This window comes from Cornus florida, unplaced genomic scaffold (assembly GCF_030987335.1).
Source record: "Cornus florida cultivar Cherokee Brave unplaced genomic scaffold, ASM3098733v1 CherokeeBrave_3.0.0_Hap2_Chr04, whole genome shotgun sequence".
Lineage (NCBI taxonomy): Eukaryota > Viridiplantae > Streptophyta > Magnoliopsida > Cornales > Cornaceae > Cornus > Cornus florida.
Genome location: NW_026775574.1, coordinates 62264958 through 62286986, shown reverse-complemented (window position 1 = coordinate 62286986; position 22029 = coordinate 62264958). Strand labels below are relative to the sequence as shown.

General features: G+C 37.9%; 1 pseudogene; it reads left to right on the top strand.

The window, feature by feature from the left end:
* The first annotated feature begins 10170 nt into the window (after positions 1-10170).
* Positions 10171-10269, top strand: LOC132305882 (small nucleolar RNA R71; annotated as a pseudogene).
* The last annotated feature ends 11760 nt before the right edge of the window (positions 10270-22029 follow it).

Sequence of the window (22029 nt, the reverse complement as noted above, 5' to 3'; positions counted from 1 at the left end):
TCTCTATGAAAGCATGAGTGAAAATTCTTTGCATAGAATACTATCATCCAAGAATGGTAGAAATTCACAAGGTAGGAAGAGTGTTGGCTTACATCAAGTCGAACATTCAAATGAAACAGCCGCCGAAATGAAGTCTTTGTCTCAAAAGTTTGATCAATTTTTTATTCACCAAAACTCGGCGAACCAAGTATCTTCCTTCCCTAACCATTCTCATCGTGCATCAAATGAAACATGTATGATTTGTTCTAGTGTTCTTCATTCTACTTCTCATTGTCCTCACGGACAAGTGTAAAGTGAACCTAATGGACAAGTCAATGCGGCTTTTGTGAACCAAGGGAACAATCCTTATGGTACTCATTATAATCCAAGTTGGAGGAATCATCCGAATTTCTCTTAGAAAAACGAAGAAGAAGGCTCAAACCCTTCCCAAGGCGGTTTTCAAGGGAAGTACATTCCACCTCCACTTTAAAACCAAGGATCCCAAGGTTATAGACCCTATCAATCATAAGGGAATCAATTTGCTAATTCTCATTTTCCCAACCAATCCTATTCCTAAGGAAATACTAGAAGTCCCGCCTTTGAAGAGAAAGTTTTGAATGATTTGGGCACATTAGAGGCTAATACTCAATTGCTTCATTCTCACTCTCAATCTATTGCGAAGCTAGAAACCCAAGTAGAGCAAATAGCAAGCACTCTCAATGCAAGAGAGAAGGGAAAGATGCCTATAAATACCCCACCTAAGCAACAATGTGTTGTGGAAACCCATTCCTCATCAGAAGGCCATACCATTGAACATGTTAATGCGGTGACTACCTTGCAGAGTGGTAGGATTGTGGACAATCAAGTTGGAATGTCTAATGAAGAGAGTAAACCGGTGCAACCTCAAGTTGTCACCCATCTCGTTTCACATCCCATTCCTCCTTCATTGCATATACATGATCTTGTAAATGAGAAAGTTTTAAAAGATGTGTTTGAAAAAGAAGTTTTGAAAAATGATGTTGAAAAGGTTTTATTGAAAAATGATTTGAAAACTTCTTGTGTTGAAGAGAGTTCAAAAGAAAATTTTGAAAAAGTGTTTGAACCAAAGGTTCCATTTTCGGATGCCTTAAAAGGATCCGTTTCAAAAAATAAGCAAAAAGCAAAAACTAATGAAATCATGGAAATGTTTAGGCAAGTGAAAGTTAATCTTCCACTATTGGATGCAATCAAGCAAATTCCGGCTTATGCCAAATTCTTGAAAGACTTGTGCACCCAAAAGCGGAAGAACAAGAGCCAAACACAAAGAAAAGTGGTTTTAACCGAGCAAGTAAGCTCAATTTTGCAACATAACACTCTTCCAAAATTTAAGGACCCCGGTTCACCCACTACATCATGCATTATTGGTGATCATATCATTAATCGGGCGCTTCTTGACTCAGGAGCAAGTGTTAACCTTCTTCCATACTCGGTTTATGTCAAATTAGGCTTAGGTGAATTGAAACCAACGTCAGTAGTTTTGCAACTTGCCGACCGATCCATTAAAAAGCCTAAGGGTATAATTGAGGATGTTTTGATAAGGATTGACAAATTCTTCTTCCCGATTAATTTCATTGTCATAGACACTAAACCGGTTCCCAATCCTAAGAGCCAAATTCCCGTTATCTTTAGCCGTCCTTTCTTAGCAACTGCTAATGCCAACATCAATTGTAGGACGGGGATAATGAAGATTTCATTTGGCCACATGAAGGTGAAGTTGAATATCTTTAATCCCACACCCAATTCATTTGACAAATATGAAGGAGAAGTTCATGTTGTAGATGAATGTCATGATCTTCAATGCCAAGGAAATGAGCTTTTGTGTAAAACCAAAACTTCCAAAAGATCATCTTCAGCCTTGCATTCTAAAATTCTTATTTCAAATTCTTGCTTTGAAAGGGCATGGAACCCCAAAGGTTGTCATTGCATAGACAAGGGACCAAAGACTTCTTTTGAGCTTAATCCAACAAGTTCTTCAAAGAACCATTTGTTAGATGGAGTTCAAAGCATCTATCACCCCAATAAGGAGGGGATGCATTATAAGATCTTTGATCCGGGCTAAAAGAGCCCAATGTCTTGCTAGAGACATTAAAGACTAGCAAAAGCATTCGTAGGGTGTCAAAACCCTATTCCTTCCCCATTTCTATCTTTTATTTCATTTCTTGCGAAGTCTAGATACTTGTTTTTGGTTCATATGCATTTCAAGGAACTTTGGTGAGGATTGTATAAGCTTTCATGTCATTATTGAGCATTCTGCAAAGTTCAATCGATCTCAAACTTGAGTTCGATCGATCGAACTCTTCTCTGCATCCAACACTTAGAAAAAAATTTGACCTGCAGAAACCTGCATCCAAAAAATTTGACCTTCGATCGATCCAACTTCCAAGTTCGATCGATCTCATGACTCAACACTTAGAAAAATTTTGAGCCTGCATCAACCTGCATATTTCAACTCTCTGTCAGATCGTTCGAAACATTCCAAGATCGATCTGAAAGTTCTTCGATCGATCCAACTTCCCAGTTCGATCGATCTCATGTTCCAACACTTAGCCAAATTTTTGAACCAAAAACCTACATATTTTTGCTCTCTGTCTGATCGATCGAACTCTTGTTTCGATCGATCTCAATCTTCATTTCACTATTTTAACTTTATTTTGACTTTTCAAATATTCAAAAATCCAAAAATATTTGCATTTTTTTATTATTTTATTTTATTTCACTATATTTTATTTTATTTTCATTTATTTTATTACATTTCCAAAAATCCCAAAATATCTTAACTAATTTTTAATTATTAAGGGTTTATTTAAAATAAAAAAAATTAAAAAAAAAAACTTTGAAGAGAGTTCATCAAAGTTTGATCGATCACATTTGAGTTCGATCGATCGATCGAACTCTGTCGGGAATGTTTTTAAAAATAAAACCGAGAGTTTTTAGATCGATACCTTAGATCGATCCAACCCTCTCAAACCCTATCCCTCACTCCCTCTCTGCGCCGCTGTGAGCCTCAACCATCTTCATCATCTCCGGCGTGTTTTCTGGCGAAACACAGTGAGCTTTGACTCTCTTTCTCTCTCTTGCATTTCGGATCTCACCCTCTCTTCGCATCCACTTCTCTCATTCGGTTGAGGTAAGATCCGAAGCACCATAGTTGACTGCAAGCTTCAATCTCATGTATCTATGCTTTATATGCAGAATCCATGTCACTTTCATGATCAAATCCTCCATGGTTGAAGCTTGAAGAATATTTGTATATATTTGTATATATTTGTATATATGCATATATATTTTTGTATTTTGATTCGATTTGGAAGGATGGGCCATGATTGGGTGTTAGAAATTGTTGAATTATTGTGTTGATGGGCCCACGAACACATTCATGTGGGCCCCATGCTTCCAAGGTCACAGATCTGTAACCTTTGGGTTTTCATCATCGCACAGTTCGATCGATCGAACTAGTATCTCTGATCGATCTTGAGAGATCGATCGAACTCATGTCTTCGATCGATCAAAGTAGTGAGATCCATCTCACTTACTTTTGATTGATCCAACTTTTATGATCGATCTCACTTCTTTTATGATCGATCAAATTTCACAGATCTCACACACACACTTCATTCATCATATCCTATGTTCATGCTATCATATCTATACCCAATGCCTGTGATATTCCACATTGGATGCATTTTATACTTACATTGTTTAGCATGTTTCATATTCTACCACTTACATAGATTCATGTCATATTTGTTTTTTCTATTTTACTTGACATACATGATTCTATTTCGTGCTTTTAAATTTCTTATTCTGGCACTAACTCCCATTGCAAATTTTTCTTTTTCTTTTTGTAGGCCATGGTAAAAAAGAAAACCGTTGCCAACAGGTAACGCGGGCCCACCCGCCATACTAGGCCATAGACAGAGGAGCCCGCAGAGCCCTCTTATGCACAGCGGGAGCCAGCACAGGCTACCCCGCCTCAGTTACCATCTCATGAGCCTGAGGATGACCACACACCATCCACTTCTATAGCTCATCCTACTTTCACTCCATCACCATCTCCACCGCAGACTGGAGCTGAGCATTCACATATACCACCTCAGCCAGCTCAGCCTGCTCAGCCATCTCATCTACGGCGTGATAGGCCCACACCTCGATATGCACACATGACACTCGACCATGAGTCAGAGTTTGACACGGCCTTCTTCTCTCGATCGGTGCTGACTTAATCCGCCTACCAGGATATTATTCAGAGGGGCCTAGCCGCTATTCTTGCCCCCGTTACAGAGCCAGTCTACCCACGGCTGGTTCAGTTGTTCTACCAGAACCTCCAACCATCGCCGCGTACCACAGCCGAGATGGTCACTTCTATCGATGGCCATCCAATCACCATTACAATGGACACTTTAGCCCGCTCTTGCCGCTGTCCACACAGATGTCCTCCAAAGCTTCAGGACACATATCCGAGGCTATTCAGGCCTTCATATGCCGACATGGCAGATTCCCTCACAGGTCACCATGCCAGTGGTGAGACTTTCGCCACCCGGACATACCTTTCAGACAACCTATGGTTTATTGATTCGATCCTTTACCGAAATATCTACATGGCGGGGCACAAGATTCAGAGGAGGGGCAATTATCTGACGGCCCTTTACTCTTTCTACACCGGGCACTGGGTGTCCATTCCCGCGCTCATCTGGAGAGTGATAAGGAAGCTGTATGACGAGCACATCAGCAAGGAGATGCCCAGACGGGCTAAGTCTCTTCCTTTCAACCACCTCATCACCCAGATTCTCATTGACCAGCGCTATCCCATCCATCCTCGGGAACACCCCGAGAGAGGTTCCTGTCACTTCCTCAGGAAGGACTAGAACAAGACCTACCGCTCCTTTATTACCAGGTTGCAGGACCACGTGGTACTGGCTGCAGCAGAGTTGGAGCTGGAGGAGGCACAGGTATAGGCAAAGGCACCGGCAAAGGCAGCAGCAGCACATCCTGTAGCAGACGATGCACCAGTCGATCCAGCTGCCGAGCATTTAGACATCAACTTAGAGCACCCTACAGACGGTGCAGAGTAGGACTCTCCAGCCAGGTCGCCCATTCATGAGCAGGAGCAGACTCAGGAGCTTTCTTTTGATTCATCTATACCTAAGACTCCAAATATGACCCCCGGCTTTAGAGTACATCTGCAGACGCTCGAGGATGCTGTTGTTACCATCTGAGCTGACCTCACAGCCCACAGAGCTAAGTTTACTGCCTTCCGTACAGATGTCGCGACCATATTCAGAGATTTATCCAGAGACATCCGCGGAGCCAGACCTGCCCGTCCTACCTCATCTTCCTGAGCTCCCAGTTCTTTCTATCTTATGATCCCTATCTCCTTTTGATACTTTATTACTATCACTGTATTATTTTTACAGCCGGTCTGTCGGCTTTGATATTTTTGTTGTACCTACACTTTCTCTATTTTATATATCTAGGTTTGCTATGGATGTCATATGATTGTATTCTTATATCTGTATGTTTGACTCCATCAGGTGCATCACGGTGACTTCAGTGAGAGAGTGCTACCCAATTTCCAGGACCGCCCTTATACCTCTTTCATTTTGTTATCTGTTTATCCCATTTACACTTGCATGACCACTATGCACTGATTATCTCATTTTGTTATCTGATAAGTTTATCCAAGTGCCAATTTTCAGGACCACAGTTCATCCCAAGTTTGGGGGGGGCATGCCACCCACTTCGGATACTTCAGTCCCGATCATTCTTGCTTAGTTGTACTGGTATACTCTTTCCTTTATTCTCTTTGCACATTGAGGACATTGTGCAATTTAAGTTTGGGGGGAATGGTTACAGTGTTAGTTTTAAATTAAAATTCAAATTTTTAGCATGAATTGTGTATTTGAGGGATATTTCTATGATTGGTCCATATCTAGCTATGATTTTGATCTTTTGAGGACTATATTGCTTAAAATTTAAAAATTACTTGACTTGAGAGTCCAATACTCCTTGTATGCCTTATGAATGCCATTTAGGAGTAAATTTTTTGAAAGATTGATATCTTGCTTGCATTTGTGGTCCACATCATCTTGATTTTTTGATTGTTTTGAGATTCATTCTAGTATTCTACATTAGCACCGGCGCACACTAGCATTCATTTGTGGGGTACATGCTTTGTTGACTATTGAATTGGTTATATCCCAATTGAGCTAGTAGTGCATTGAAAGCTTTCATTCTTGATAAAGATGGATAACAACCCCTTTAAATTAAGTAGCCGGGATTCTAACCTCATCAAGCACTGAACTTCTCGCGCCGAAAGGTGGAGGGCCCAAACTCTAGGTTAATAATTGTATTAAAAAAAAAAAAAAAGTTGCAAAAGCAAATAAAAAAGTGAGGACTTCTCCCAAAAAGGTGAGAAGTAGGAAATGATTAGATGGAGGTTGTCTTGATTTGTAGCCTAGTTGATTTGAGCTTGTAAGTCCGTAGGGGTATTTGAATACCTAATGCCCTAAAGCCATCTGGTTTAGGAGTCATTGACCTAACGCTTGACCTCATGAATCGCTAGAAAGCTTAATAGATCAACACATTGCACTATACTTCCATCTTTGATTCTCAATAAAAATAAATAAATAAATAAATAAAATAAAAAAAATGAGTGAAAAGAATAAGCGCACCTAGAACAATAAAGCTTTAATAAAAGGTCCACTTTTTGTCTTGATGATCGGTACTAAATTTGTGTGCTAGTTTGAGGGTAAGGATGTGATTAATTCTTTAGTTGGCTTAGATAGCAACACATTTGATGCCGGTCCACTCAAAAGGATTCTAGAGTTGTTTGGATTTGCATGATCATTTTCTTGATGTGTGGAGGACCATACTTGCTTGCTTGATGTTGAAATTTTGGGAGATTGGTTAGAAAGGGTTAAAAAATTCCATACTTGAGGTAGTTTTCTCCCAATGCTTGTTTGCAATATTGGTGCCTCTTTTGAAAGAATGAGCTTAATGTTTGTGGGTACCATTTCTCGAAACCCTCACGAGACTTCACTCATCCACTATGGGTAACCTAGGGGTTTAAAAGGCTTGTTGCATATGTTAAGTGCAATCGTGTTCCCTACGAAAGTGGCGTAATCTATTTATTGTTTTCTAGATTCATACTCATATAGTTGTTTATTTCATTCCTTTACTTTTTAGTTCATTGCTAGGCACTAGCAATATTTAAGTTTGGGGGTGTGATAAACACTGAAAAGTGCGTATTTAAACCCCTTAAGCTTAGGCATTCTAGTACCTTTATCTATCTTACTTTACCATTTTAGATTGATTTCGCATTATTTCCTTTTTTAGGCACTTATCCCGAAAATAAGCTAACTCAGCCAAATAAGAGCTTAATTGAAGCAATTCTGGGATTAATCAAAGAAAGGAGCAAAGTGGAGAAAGAAGGAAGCAAATGAAGCCAAAGGTGGCAAGCAGCAAAGTTCGATCGATCCAAGTTCAAGGTTCGATCGATCGAACAATGATCGATCTTAACACTTCAAGATAGATCCAAGCCTTAACCCAAAAACATAAAGTTCCAAAAGTTTAATCGATCCAACACCATCCTTCGATCGATCGAACACTTTTGTCCTTATGCAAATGATTGATCATATCCACAGCTGTACCACCCACTAACCACTTTTGTCCTTTTCCCATAAATATCCCCCATAAACATCTCGGATTTGTCTTTTTCCAAAAAGCTCAGCCAGTTGGATCGATCTAGCCTAAGTTCGATCGATCTCACTTACTTTCGATCGATCCAAGTTCAAGGTTCGATCGATCAAACTTCTTCTAGTGCGAAAAAGTTAAAATTCCATCTCATTGAAAGTTGTCCTTTATCCAATCATTAGGGAATATTGTGTGCATAACCCCAACTCATTTTGGGTGTCATTTTGACCTACCTATATAAGGATAAGGATTGTTTTTACAAAAAAAAAAAGCCAACATTATTTTCATATCATCTCTTGGAGAGGAAGCTTAGAGGAGGAGGAGGCTAGAGACACCATTGGAGACTCTTCATCAACAAGGAGCAGATTTCAACCATGGAATTAGCCCTTGAGGGTTGTAGCATCATCACCATGAGTGGCTAGACATCCTCTTGGGGCTAGAGTTAGCCCCAAGCATGCTTTCTATATCTTAATCTTGTATATTATTGAGGGATTAGTGTTGTAATTGATGTTTTGACACTTTGATATATATAGATCTTGTTTATTCAATGATTTATGTGGTTTAATACTTCCAATTGGTCATTTCATTCTATCCATATGTCTATGTATGCTAGAATAGATGTTCATGTGCTTGTCTCTAGATTTTGTGTTACTGATGCATGTCTATGTGTATTGATGCTATAGATTTAGAGATTTTCAAAACATTGTGCTTAAAAGAATTCTTTTGTGATTCTCTTGATGGTTCATGCTTATCTCTTACTGGATTGTGCCTCTCTCTTAGTTTATTTTCATGCTAGTAGTGTAGATGTAGTGTAGTTGTAGTGTAGTATTAAATGAGAGGATAATCTATGCTTGTTGTTTGATGATCCAAGCTTTTGAATGTAATTAGCATATGTCTCTATCCTTGGGTTGTATTTGGATTGTGAGCTTAATGAAAGGATTGATGACTTGTTTTGATTTATTGTGCCTTTCACATGTTGTTTAGACAATATATGCTTCATTGCTTAGATATATTGTGCATTTCATATGATGTTTAGACAATACATACTTAACTAGTCATCCTTGCTTGTTGAATCAACCAAATTCACACACACCAATATTACAACACACCATTTGCCCTCATTAATCACTTGTCAATAATATAGAAATGCATTGCTTGGTGGTGATCTCTAAACCCCAAGATCTCTCTCTCTCTCTCTTACTTACTCTTAATTGCACTATTTTGTTATTACTTAGTTTAATTTAGTTGCTCTTTAATCAACCAACCAACCAATTGTTTGATCACTCGACCTACTAGCCCTAATTGTGATTCCACGACATTGCTCGATCCTCATAATCCCTTGGGACGATCCCTACACACTCTTGCTACGTTAGTAGTAGTGGTGGTAGTGGTTTTTATAAATTTAAACTTAACTAAAAAGGCTTTTCTTGAACCGCACATTCACCACATCAATTTTGGCGTGTAAGGAGCGGCCATAAGCCGTTAGACATACCCACTTGGTTGTCCACAATCTTCCCACTTCTCAAGGTTGTCACTGCATTGACATGCTCAATTGTGTGACCTTCCGATGAGGAATAAGTCTCCACAATGCATTGTTGCTTTGGTGGGGCATTCAAAGGCAGTTTCCCTTTCTCTCTAGCATTTAGAGTACTAGCTATTTGCCCTACTTGGGTTTCTAGCTTAGCAATGGATTGAGAATGAGAGTGAAGCAATTGAGTGTTTGCCTCTAGAGTACCCAAAGTAGTTAAAAAATTTTCCTCAAAAATGGGACTTCTAGAATTTCCTTGAGAATATGATTGATTTGGAAAATGAGAATTAGAGAATTGGTTTCCATGTGATTGATATGACTATCTAAATCCTTGGAATCCTTGGCTTTGCATTGGAGGTAGAATATACTTCCCTTGAAAACCACCTTGGGGAGGGTTTGAGCCTTCCCCTTAGCTTTTCCAAGAGAAATTCGGGTGATTCCTCCAACTAGAATTGTAATGGTTGCCATAAGGATTGTTCCCTTGATTAACAAATGCTACATTGACTTGTTCATGATGCTCATTTTGGACATGTCCATGGGGACAATTGGAAGTAGAATGTAAGACACTAGAACACGTCATACATGATTCATCAGATGAACGATGAACATGATTAGGGGAGGAAGACACTTGGTTTGCCAAGTTTTAGTTGATCAAAAATTGATCAAACCTTTGAGATAAGGATTTCATCTTGGCAACTATTTCATTAGAGTTGTTGACTTGATATAAGCCAACATTCTTCCTTCCACTTGAATTTCTACCATTCTTGGAAGATAATGATCTATGCATTGAATTCTCGCCCATGTTTTTATAAAGACGCCACACATCATCCTCATGCCTATCAATATAAGAGCCACCCATGGAAGCATCAACCATTCCTTTGAAATTATCCGACAAACCTTCAAAGAAACATTGAAATAATTGCCATTTGGGTATGTCGTGGTGTGGACACTTCCTAAGTAAATCATTTAGGCTCTCCCATGCTTCATAAAATGTTTCCCCATCCCCTTGTGAAAACTCTCGAATTGAGGTTCTCATGACATTGGTCTTAGAAACCGGATAATACTTCTTCAAGAACTTTTGTTGTATTTCTACCCAAGAAGTTATCGAAAAAGGCCTAAGATTGTTGAACCAATATTTTGCCTTGTCTTTAAGGGTGAATGGAAAAAGTTTAAGCCTTAAAACCTCTTTCGGCATGTCCGTGTATTTCACGGTGGAACACACTTTAAGAAACTCATCCAAATGCTTGTAAGGTTCTTCACTTGGAAGTCCATGATAGTTAAAAAGCATTTGAATGGTTTGTGGTTTAATCTCATAGTGATATGCTCTAAATGGTGGCAATTGAATGCATGTGGGTGCATTATATTCATTCGGCACATAATGATCAGGGAAAACAAGAGGGGGATTTACAATTGGTGGTGCTGCATGAGCACCTTGATTGCCTTGGATTATGGGAGGTTGTGGAGCATACATTGGTCTAGGCATTCCCAATGGGACTTGGCCTTGTTGTTGTGGTGGGTGAATGAATGGCCTTGGCATGCCTAATGGAACTTGGATGTTGTCATGATGCACATTGGGGTGAAGGATACCTTGTTGGTCTATGTGACCAAGGTCCTCCACATGGTCCTCATTATAGTCTTCCGTTGATGAAATGGAATGACTAGAACTACCTCTTCCCTTAGGATTTCGAATAACGGATTCAAGATGAAAATTAAGTGGGACAAAAGTTGGATTTAATGATCTCCGACCATGCATGCACAAACAAAACACAAACAAGCAACGAATAGTAAGCAATCACTTCACCTTCGTAACAAATCAATCAACAAACTTCCTCCATATACAATGATCCCATACTCCCATGCTTTCAACAATTATGCAAGAAAAGTAAATTGCCTCCACGCGGGCTCACGATTTAACTAGAGATTGAGTTTAGGAAGAGCTCACAAAGGGTCCTTAAGCACTTCAAATTATTTTTCAAACTTTAGCTTTGCAAATTTTTAGATTTTTAGCTTTTTCCTTTCTTTTGTTTAGCTCATTGCTTAGAATGCTCCCTTGCTCACTTCCTTAGCCCAATGTACCTAGTCAAACAAGAACCAATCACAATAAGTAATCATAAATAAAAATAAAGTAAAAACACGATCAAAAGAGTACTAATTCCTAATTGTTTCCACAATACGACGTTGCCTAAAATCAATCCCCGGCAATGGCGCCAAAATTTTGATAAGGCCGCTTGTATACGCCAAAATAATGTAGTGGATGTGCGGTACAAGAAAAGCCTTTTAGGTCAAGTTTTAAATTTATAAAATCCACTACTACCTCTAACTAAAAATATAGCTAGGGTGAGTAGGGATAGTCCCAAGGGATTGGTGGGTCGTGTTACTATGGAAACAAGATTAGGGTTAGTAGGTCGAGTGATCAAAATGTGGTTAGTTTGGTTGATTAAACTATAATTAAGACTAAACAAGCTCAATATAAAACAAGTAATTACAGGATAGATAAAACAAGAAAGAGAGGTCTTGGGACTTAAAGGTCACCACTAAGCATCACCTTTCTATACACTCAATTCATAATTAATGAGGGGGAAAACATATGTTGTAACAATAGTGAGTGTGTATGGTTATTTCAACAAGCATGGATGACCAATTAAGTATATATTGTCTAAATAACACAATGAATAGCACAATATATCAAAATAAGCCATTAATCCTTCCTTAAAGCTCACAATCCAAACACATCACATGATTAGAGAAATATACTACTTGTATTCATAAATATGGAACATCAAACAACAAGTATGGATTGTCCTCCCATTTAACAACTAAGGTAACTACACTACATCTAAGCTAATGACATGAAAATTAAACTAATTAAACTAAAGGAGAGGCACAATCCATCAAGAAATAAGTATGAACCATCAAATAAGCCACAAGAGCATTCTATTAAGTACTATGTCTTGACAATCTCTAGATCTATAGCATCAACACACATAGACATGCATCAACAACACAAAAGCTAAAGATAAACACATGAACATCTATTCTAGCATACATAGACATATGGATAGAATAAAATGATCAATTGGAATAATTAAACCACACAAATCATTAAATAAACAAGATCTATATATATAAAAATGTCAAAAGATGTATTACAACACAAATCCCCTCAAAAATACATAAATCAAGGTAAAGAAGGCATGCTTAGGGCTAACTCTAGCCCCAAGAGGATGTCTAACCACTCATGGATGGTGTCCTCTAACCCTCAAGGGCTATCTCCATGGTAGAAATTACCCTTCTTCTTGAGGTAGATGGAAGACTTCCCAAGAATGTATCTCTAGCCTCCTCTTCTCTTTTCTTCCTCTCTAAGAATATATCAAAATTTTGTCTCTAAAAACATAAAGCCTCCTTATGTAAAAGTGGCTCATAATCCTTATATAGGTAGCTCAAATATCACACCCAATGGTCTAGGCTCGTACAAAAGGGCTCCTCCAATAATTGCACCAAGAGACAACTTTTAATGAGCTGAAAATTGATTTAATTCGCACTTGAGAGTGTTCGATCAATCAAACCTATGCTGAGATCGATCAAACTTGGCTAAAATCTATTAAACTTTGGCTGGATCGATCTTCCCATGGTGGTGCCTTTTTGGATAAAAATAAATTTAAGATATTTTTGATATATTTTGGGAAAGAGACAAAAGTGGTAGGTGGGGTGGTACAACAGGATAAGATGGAATCTTTTCGATCAATCTGATAAATGTTGGCTCGATCGAATATTATGGGATCTTTGGATAAGGACAAAAGAACTTGGATCCATCTTGGAGTGCAGAGATTAATCCTTGTCAGATCGATTGAAGAAATTCTGTGATTGATCGAACTTTGCTGAACTTCCACCACTTGCTTCATTTTGCTTCCACTTTGCTTATTTCTTTCATTCATCTCAAGATTGCTTCAATTATGCTCTTATTTGGCTAAATTAGCTTATTTTGGGGATAAGTGACTGAAAACGAAAATAACATGAAATCAATCTAAAGCGAGAAAATAAGATAAATAAAGGTCCTAGAATACCTAAGTTTAACGGGTTTAAATGCACACTTTTCAGCGCTCATCATAGAGTATACACATGATGTAATGGATATTAATGTCTATAAATGATCATTTTGAGTTTATTATCTTGTCTTAAATTGTTTTCTCTCATAATCATATGGCTTGCATTTTCATAGTGACATTGAAAATGAGATTGTGAAATGGTTTTAATGGCATGTTATTTAAGAAGTTTGATAGTCCATAGCTTAAGGCCTTCCTTTGATGGATTATTCTTGGTTTTTAGCCTCATGTGCTATATCATTTGATTGAGGGTTTGATAATCTCTAGCTTAGTGAGCATGTCTAAGGCGACACCTTAGTTCAAGTGGTTCAAACATGTAAAACTTTGATAGATTATTCTTGCCTATTGATTTCATGAATTTTTTGAAGATAATGTAGCAATTTTGAGTTGTTACATATCATGGTCATATATATATGTTGTTCCCCATATTAATCACAAGCTAGCATGTTTATAGGATCGGTAGTTGATTCACTTCCCTAGTCCTCTTTACCTAAGTTTCTTTCCTATTAATATCCTTTAATTTATTGTTTTATGCACATTTTAATTCTAAAGTACCAAGTGACAAACCAAACAAAACCTTACACCTCTTTCATCAAACTAAGTGATTTTAAAAGACCTTACTTGCCATAAACTTGTAGTCCTTGTGGTTCGACTTACTTCTATGATAGCCCTATTTTACAATGATTTATGCTATTGCAAGGGTTGATTATAATTGAATCAGACCAATTTTTGGTGCCGTTGCTGGAGATTGCAAACGATTTTGTAACCAAGGTTCAAGGATTAACTTTGGTTTGATTGTGAATATCGTGTTTTGTGAATATTTTCTTGTTCGGTTTTAGTGACATTGTGTTTTAAGTATTCTTGTGAGTTTCTAGGGACTCAAGGCTTACCGAGGGAAAGCTAAAAAATTTGTAAGTCTAGAGGACCACCGGTAAGTTTTTCAAAATTCTAGTCTCAAAATTGTAAATATCTTGCATGTGTTTAACTTAGTGATATTCAATTTGTGAAGCCCTTGTCGATGCTATTCCTATTTTACTGTTTTACAAAGCATCGATCCTTGTCATGGCCATTTATTTTCTGTCTTGTTGATAATTGAGGAGAAGGGGAACATTGTATGTGGATGTTATGGTGAAGAAGTGTTGTGTTTGTTGAGAATTGTGTAGTTGATGTTGGGACGTAGGTCATTATCTTTGCCAACTCTTGAAGCCCCAATTGATATAAATTCACTTGAAAGGACTCTTAGAAGAAACCTTAGGGAATCTGAAAATATAAGAGGAATTGAACCTGAATTTAATACAATGGCCGAAAATGAAGAAAATGTTGGGAATGAGGGAATCAATAATGATAAGGCTAAAATTCCAAATGTAGTACCTATGACTCTTAGGGACCATTTCATCCCTACCACTTATGCCTCTCCTTCTTGCATAACGATGCCAAACATCGATGCAGCTCAATATGAGATCAAATCTAGCACAATTCAAATGCTTCCATCCTTTCATGGCTTTATAAAGGAAGACCCATATAAGCATCTTGATGAGTTCCTTGAAATCTGTTCTACCATCAAGCTTAGGGGCTTCCCTGAAAATGCATTTCATCTGCGTCTCTTCCCATTCGCCTTAAAAGATCGGGCAAAATATTGGTTAAACTCCTTTACTGCAAATTCCATCACTACATGGGCACAATTGCAATAAGAATTCTTAAAAAAATACTATCCGGTGAGTAAAACCAGTCAAATAAGGCGTTCTATTCTTAGCTTTTCACCAATCGATGGGGAACAACTCCATGAGACTTGGGAAAAACTTCAAGACCTCCTTAGGAAATGTCCGCACCACCTAATTCCAAAATGGCAATTGGTACAAGCTTTCTATGATGGTTTAACCGAACCATATAGACTCATGGTTAACTCATCTTGTGAAGGGATGTTCATGTCTAAGAATACGGATGAGGCTTGGACCTTATTCGAGAATTTGAGTGAAAACTCTTTGCAACATAATTCTCGTAGGGTTCCAACCTCAACCACTGCAAAGAACACTAATCTCTGTCAACCAAAGACAATAAGGGAAGAATCTTCTCAAGTGGATGCCATAACTCACAAATTCTATCAATTAATGGCACCACATTTCTCTCCTTATTTGTCTCAAAATTCAGCAAGTGCGGTGTGTGCATCATGCACTAGCCCATTCCATCTCTTGGAAGATTGCCCCACACCGGAGTAATTTCTTAGTAACAATCAAGAGCAAGCAAATGCTATGTTTTCCAGGCCCGAAAATAATCCTTATTCCAATACCTACAATCCGGGATGGAGAGATCATCCGAATTTTTCGTGGAGGCGACCCGCCCAACAAAATTCGACATTTCAAAATCAAGGGCATCAAAATCAACCCTCTTCTCAATTTCCAAATAGGCAATTTCAGGCCTCTTCAAGTTACCGTCCACCCTATAATCTAAATGTTTCTACTCCACCTCCTGTGTTTCCAACTGATGAGATTCTCACTGCAAATAAGCAACTATTGGCATCCTTGTAGCCCACTCTCCAAATGGTTCATTCACATACTCAGTCAATAGCTAAACTTGAGAATTAAGTGGGATAAATAGCTAATTCAGTGAACCAACTTCTTCAAAGAGATAAGGGAAAACTTCCCGCTCAACCATTTGAGAATCCTAGAGGGATGCATGTGATTGACAAAGCCCCTCCCCCGAATGGGCCCACTCACGAACAAGTCCAAGCAATCACCACCCTTCGGAGTGGTCGAATTGTGGACAATAAGGTTGACGGAGGAAAAGATGAAACAATCCTTCCTTCCAAAAATCAAAATCCTAGCTCATCTAATCCAAATTTCACTCCTGAAAATCCGAAGTCTAGCACTGAAAATTCCAAGCTTGTGACCCCAAATGTGGAGACTTCTTATGAGCCTAAGGCTCCGTTTCCTCAACGTCTCCAAGAGTCGACACATTTTGGGAACAAAAGTTGTAAAATTCAGGATATGTGGGAGGTCTTCAAGTAAGTAAAGATTAACCTACCTCTCTTGGATACTATCAAGCAAATTCTTCCCTGTGCCAAATTTCTCAAGGATTTTTGCACTCAAAAGCGTACTTCCAAAATTCATTTACCAAAGAAGGTAAGACTAACTGAAAAAGTGAGTGCGATCATTCAGCACAGCACCCCTCCAAAGTATAAGGATCCAGGTGCCCCGAAAATCTCGTATGTCATTGGTGACAACAAGATAAAAAGGGCGCTCCTTGACTTAGGAGCAAGTGTTAACTTGATTCCTTATTCAGTTTACTTACAACTTGGGTTGGGAGATCTTAAGCCAACCTCTGTGGTTTTGCAGTTTGCCGACAAATCGATCAAGCACCCACGGGGCATTCTTAAAGATGCCATCATCAAAGATGACAAATTCTACTTTCCGGTAGACTTTGTGGTTCTTGACACGGAACCGGTCCATAATCTAAAGAAACATATTCCCGTGATCCTCAGTAGGCCTTTCTTAGTTACGGCTAATGCTTCGATAAATTGCCAAACTAGGGTGATGGATATCACCTTTGGAAATATGTAAGTCAAATTCCACATTTTCCATGTAACTCAACATCCTTCCGAAGAGGATGATTGTTTTCTCATTAATGTGGTAGATGAAGTGGTCGAAGAATCTCTCCCCTTCATTCTAAGCAAGGATCCTCTTGAAACTTGCATGTCTCACTTTGATTTCGCAAACTTTGATATCGATCAATCCACCCAAGGAGTAAATTCTTTGCTCGACATTAGTGCTATCATGGACTTTCTTCCTTAGAAAGTGCCAAGAGAACCACTTCATCAACTTTCAACTACTCCTCCGGTCCCTTCATTGAAATCTCTACCACAACTTGAGTTAAAGCTGCTCCCAGTCCACCTCAAGTATGTGTTTCTTGGTGCGAATAAAACTCTTCCAGTCGTCATTGCATTGGACCTTTTAAAGGACCAAGAAAATTGCCTTTTTAACGGTGCTACAAGCGCATAAAGAAGCTATTGGCTAGGCAGTGGCTGATTTGAAAAGAATCGACCCTTCTATTTGTATGTGTCGCATTCATTTAGAGGACGACGCTAAACCTTCGTGAGAGGTGCAGTGCTGGTTGAATCCAAACATGAAGGAAGTGGTCATGAAAGAAGTGATCAAGCTACTAGATGTGGAAATCATCTACCCCATCTCGGATAGCAAGTGGGTAAACCCCACTCAGGTTCTTCCTAAGAAAAAAAATCAATAAGGCATTAAAGCTCGAACCTTGTACCTTTCAAGCTCGAGCCCTATTCAATAGTGCTCTAGCCTTACCTCAGGGTGCTCAAGCCTTGGCCCTCAAGCTCGAGCATGAGGCTCTGGAATTTGAAGAGTTGATTTTAAAAAAGAACCAAGCCTCCAGGGCCTCGTGCCAGACCTCAAGGATCGAGCACCATCATTTAAAGCTCAAGCCTTGAGTACTAAAAGCTCGAGCTCAGAATCAAAAGCTCGAGCCCTATGAAGCTAAGATCGAGCAATGTTAAAAGAAGATAATCCCAAAATATTATAAGTGTTGAAGGAAAAGACGTTTCGAAAAATAGTTAAAGATATTTGACTAAGTACAGAATTGAAGATCAAGCACCATCTTTTGAAGCTCGAGCAATAATTCAAGAAAGCTCGAGCTTTGCTCCTAAAGCTTGAGCCTGAGCTCCAAAGCTCAAGCTCCACTTCTTAAGCTCGAGCCTTCCAGGATAGATCAGATTTAAAGTTACGGGATTATTCTTTTCTAAGTCGTATCTCACTCCGGATGAGCCAGAAGACCTAAAAGCCCAGCAATAAAAGAAGGCACAGGCCTTGATAGAAGGAGTTCCTTATTCTTGTATTTTTTAGAAGACTGTTATTGTGGTGGCGGCTTTTAGGGTTTCCATAACCTTAGAAGGTGAATATCCTGAGAAGAGAAGTGCCGTCCGTGACGATGAAGACAATAACAATACAGATGATATTCTACATCATCATGAGTAGCTTATTCCTCTCTTAGGGCACTGATGTAACCCATTTGATTACTGTGGCTTGATTGTTTTAACTCTGGGATAATTTTAACATATGTTATATTTCTGATTACATGATTATGAGCAATTGAGACAACTTAATTGGATCTTTTAAAGTTTTAATAGTTTCTGAATTGTTATTACCTTGTCTTAGATATAACTGTTCATTAACTATACTCAACCCATTCTTATTGGATAGTATCTGGCAGAGCCCTACCGGACATAAGAATGGAGATCATGTAATGGTGTTCCAATATTTTTATAAATAAATGTTTTCATAGTCTATGCTTAGGATAGATGGATTATTTACAAAATTAGTTAAAGTAGGTAGGTGATAGTCCTTGCTAACCGCAGATAAGTTATAGTTAACTGCAATTTATAAAACATCTTTCTTTAAAACTCGAATTGAACGAATGTTATTGAGTTCAATTCATTTGAAATATAATTTGTTAAATCCCCAGAGTTGAAATAGTTAGCCATACTATGAAAATTGTGGTTAAGTCAAAGCCCTAAGATCTCTCTCTTTAATCACTTTAGTTTAATTTTATTTTATGTTCGTGACAACCAACTAATCAATCAATTCAACCAGTTAACTGTAAATCAAAATATTAGTTAAAAACAAAGCAAAGAAAACTTCTCTCCTTCTGGGATCGACACCCTCTTTATAGTACTATCTTACAAAGATTCATGCTATTGCGAGTGGTAATAAACTGACACACATCAACATCCACCCACACAAAAGGCTTATAATATACACTCACAAGGCTTGGAGGTTATTGCTGCTATAGTAGTGTATATATACTAGTACACTGAGATATAATCCTGCCCTAACGAGGAAAGAAATGTGGCACATTCTACTAAGCATTGGTGAGGGAATATTCTGACATTCCTTGAGTGAAAGGACCACAATGCCCTTACCAGCTTTGTATTTTTTGTCTTTTAGTGCACCAACAATACAATAGCTCACCTTGTATACATATATCTGATTTGTAACACAAAATTTGTGCCAAATAAATGAATAATTGTCCTCATTATCTCACTCTAGGACCACTGTCCACATGTCAAGCAAATACATTCCATACACAATGACCTGAATGCCCCTCCACAGGATACTTGTTAGTCAATATATAGCAAAATTGAGTGCTGCAACATGTGTATATACTGATGCGCCGTATTTTTGAGCTTTATGATGCAATGTAGCATTCAAGGCAAATATAAAATGTCCATACACACGCGTGAAAAGACTAAAATGACCCTAAATGTGTTTATGACCAAGAATACATGTGTTATGCCAGAAAATTGCCAATGCAGGCCTATAAACCTGATCTATGATATAATGTACCTTCATTACTCAATTTAAATTGAGCTTTCACATGTACATCACTAAAATGAGCATACCAGAATTAATAGTATATCACGGTAATGGACCTGTGAATACCTTTTTCACATTTAAAAAGGCCAACCTTAGATAGAAGTTAGGACCAACAACAATTGACTACTACCAACGGATGAATGAGGCTACGAAGGACGAGAACCCACTCAAAAAATTAGTGTTATGGTAATCATTGCACAGACAACACCTTCTGCGCCTCCCAACAATGCTTCTACTGCATGGGTTACCGATACTGAAGCTTTTAACCACATCATTGGTGATCTCGCAAATATTGATATTCATGATGACTATCAAGGCAAATCACAAGATGTTGTTGGAAATGGTTTGGGTTTAAATATTACACACATTGATTTATATCACATTTATCATCACTCATCTTCTTTCAAACTAAACAACGTTCTTCACTGTCCTAATGTTGTTAACACTCTTTTATCCATTCATCAGTTTACACGTGACAATAACTGTTTCTTTGTTTTCTTTCCTCGTGGTTTTTATGTAAAGGATCTCGACTCGGGGAAGATGTTTTTTCATGGCAAGATATGGATTGTATCCATTAACTACTCCAAATCAAATTTCTAATAAAATAGGTCGTCTATTTGCTTTCACAGGTGTTCGTGTTCCTACACAAGTTTGGCATTCCTGGCTCGATCATCCAACTTTGAAAACACTATTGCAACTTATTTCAAATAAAAATATACCTATTAGAGGATCAAACTCCCTATCATTTTGTTAGTCATGTCCTTTATAGAAAATCACCAAGTTACCATTCCAATTATTTGATTCAATTGCTAAACTCCTTTAGAATTAATTTATTAAGATATATATCTCCAATTGCCTCCATTAAAGATTCAAAGTACTATGTTTTATTTATTGATGACTTCTCTAGGTATTCAATGGATTCTTCCAATGCAATTAAGTATCAAGCCTTTGATATTTTTGTCCAATTTAAATTACTTTGGAAAAATGTTTATCCTCTCAATTAAAGCCTTCCAATCTTATGGAGGAGGAGAGTATACCAAACACTTTTTCAAACTTTTTTAGCTAACCATTGTATAAGATTTCATTCTTCATGTTCGGGGCACCCCGAACAAAATGGCTTAGCTGAAATTAAACTTCGACATATTGTCAAAATTGGTTTCACTCTCCTTGTTCATTCTCATATGCCTCTTACATAATGGGTTGATGCGTTCCACGCGGCTGTATATTTGATTAATCATCTTCTAACTCGAGTTTTGAAAAATAACACTCCATTTGCCAATTTGTTTAATAGAAATCCCACATACGAGTTGCTTAGAGTTTTTGGTTGTGCATGCTTTCCTTATTTGCATCCATATAATATTAATAAATTACAATTTCGGTCAAAAAAATGTGTCTTTTAAGGTTATTCACTAAATCATCAAGGATACATGTGTCTTAATCCTTCCACAAGTCATGTTATCTCTCATGTCAGATTATATTTAATGAAAATTCTTTCCCTTTCACAAAAGCTATTAGTAACTCTTCATTCACACCAACAATTCCAGACTCATTTGTGCCTTTAGTAAATTCGGTTACCTTACTTTCACAAAACAAATGCACAAAATGTCATACAACCTACAGTATCTTCATCACATTTATCTTCATCTCTCATTGCCACCACCGAACCTACAATACCTTTACCACTTTCATCTTTATCTACCATTACCACCGCCGAACCTATAATTGCACCAATTGAACCTACATCACACCCAACAAATTTTGAACCATTATACTCAATGGTCACAAGAAGTCAACTTGGCATTTATAAGCCCAACCCAAAATATGCAATACATGTGATACTTACTAATAACTCTGAACCAAGTTGTTTTAGTGAGGCAGTTAAGCAACAGGAATGGCAATTGAACCTGCATCACACCCAATAACTACTGAACTATCACACTTAATGGTTAAAACTGTTGGGATTTATATGCCCTGGTATAGCAAATTCCTGTTTGGATTAATTGACATATGTTCCTGACGTTTCTGAAATATTTATGTTTTATACAATTGGTGAATTCAATGTATTATATTTCGATTCACTATGAAATTGATAGTGTCCATGTAATTACAAGAAATATTTATATATATGTATGTGATGGCAATCAATGCATGATATATAAATAGTAATTATAAATTGTTCATAGTCAGTAATTATGGATGGACTCATAATTAATTAAGACTTGAACTGGATCCGCGTTAGGTTGAGATATATTGCGAGAGCCGTCGTATGCAATTACTCCCTATCACCGTCATGGCATTT